This window comes from Carlito syrichta, unplaced genomic scaffold (assembly GCF_000164805.1).
Source record: "Carlito syrichta isolate Samal-C Ts95f unplaced genomic scaffold, Tarsius_syrichta-2.0.1 Scaffold312194, whole genome shotgun sequence".
Taxonomy (NCBI): Eukaryota; Metazoa; Chordata; class Mammalia; order Primates; family Tarsiidae; genus Carlito; species Carlito syrichta.
Genome location: NW_007256290.1, coordinates 334,784 through 336,390, shown reverse-complemented (window position 1 = coordinate 336,390; position 1,607 = coordinate 334,784). Strand labels below are relative to the sequence as shown.

Genomic DNA, 1,607 nt, shown 5'->3' with positions numbered 1-1,607 from the left:
AAAAGGGTCCAGAATGTAGACTATTATTATTTGTTGAGTTGGAATTTTACACTGTTGTCCAGGCTGAAGTGCAGTGGCACACTCATGGCCCCCACAGCCTTAACCTACTGGGCTCAGGCGATCCTTCCACCTCAACCTTCCAAGTAGCTGGAACTACAAACATGTGCCACCATGCCCGGCTAATTTTTTTATTTATTGTAGAGATGAGGTCTCACCAAATTGCCCAGGCTGGTCTCGAACTGTGCTCAGGCAATCCTCTCACTTCAGCCTCCCAAAGTGCTGGGATTATAGGCGTGAGCCACTGCACCTGGCCAGAATGTAGATTATTGCCTTTGAAAGGGTAATCTGGTTTGAAAGGCTAGAGTTGGCCTACTTCCAAACTAAAAATTCAGGGATCTTATTTTAGCGTAATGGTTGAGAATATAGGTGCTTCAGTCAGACTGCCAGGGTTTAAAACTTGGTTCACTCATTTTTAGGAGTATAATCTCAGGCAAGTTATTTAACCAGCTTGGAGTTCAATTTGTGCAGTGGGAATTTCCTCATTTATGCAATGGGAATATTACCTACTTTACACAGTTACTGTGAGGACTGAGAAGAAAGCATGTTGAGTTTTTAACTATACTTCTTAGGACATTTTTAAGGGCTTAATAATAATAATTTTTATTTTTGAGTTGGAATTTCACTCTTGTCTCCCAGGCTGGAGTGTAGTGGCACGCTCACGCCACCGCAGTCTCTACCTGCTGGGCTTAGGCAATCCTTCTGCATCAGCCTTCCAAGTAGCTGGAACTACAGACATGCGCCACCACGCCCGTCTAGATTTTTTGATTTATTGTAGAGATGAGGTCTCACCAAGTTGCCCAGGCTGGTCTCGAGATCCTGGGCTCAGGCAATCCTTTTGCTCTCAGCCTCCCAAAGTGCTGGGATTACAGGCTGAGCCAGCACGCCTGGCCAAGGGCTTAATAATTTTTTTTTTTTTTTGAGTTGGAGTCTCACTCTGTTGCCCAGACTGGAGTGCAGTGGCCACTCCCGGCCACCGCAGCCTCCACCTGCTGGGCTCTGGCGATCCTTCCGCCTCAGGCTTCCAAGTAGCTGGAACTACAGGCGCGCGCTACCACGCCTGGCTAGTTTTTTTGATTTATTGTAGAGATGAGGTCTCACCAAGTTGCCCAGGTGGGTCTCGAACCTGCTGGCTCAGGCAATCCACTCACCTCAGCCTCCCAAGGTGCGGGATTACAGGCTGAGCCACCGAGCCGGCTGGGCTTAATAATTTTTAACTATTCAAAAGAAGGCTGGGTGTGGTGCCTGTAATCTCAGTACCTTGGAAGGCCAAGACTGAATGATTGCTTGAGCCCAGGAGTTCGAGACAAGCCTACACAACACAGTGAGACCTCATCTCTACAAAAATAAAAAAAAATTGCCAGGCGTGGTGGTACACAGCTGTAGTCCCAGTTACTTGGGAGGCTAAGGCTGGTGGATCCCTTGAGTCTACAAGTTTGAGGCTGTGGTGAGCCATGATTGTGCCACTGCATCCCGGGTGACAGAATGAGACCCTAGCCGGGCTTGGTGGCTCAGCCTGTAATCCCGCGCCTTTGGGAGGCTGAGGTGAA

At 48.4% G+C, this 1,607-nt stretch overlaps 1 protein-coding gene across 2 annotated transcripts in view; it reads right to left on the bottom strand.

Moving 5' to 3' along the window:
* The window catches only part of TM9SF1 (transmembrane 9 superfamily member 1), a 7,607-nt gene that overhangs the window by 2,266 nt on the left and 3,734 nt on the right, over positions 1–1,607 (bottom strand). The gene's annotated exons all lie outside the window — the stretch shown is intronic.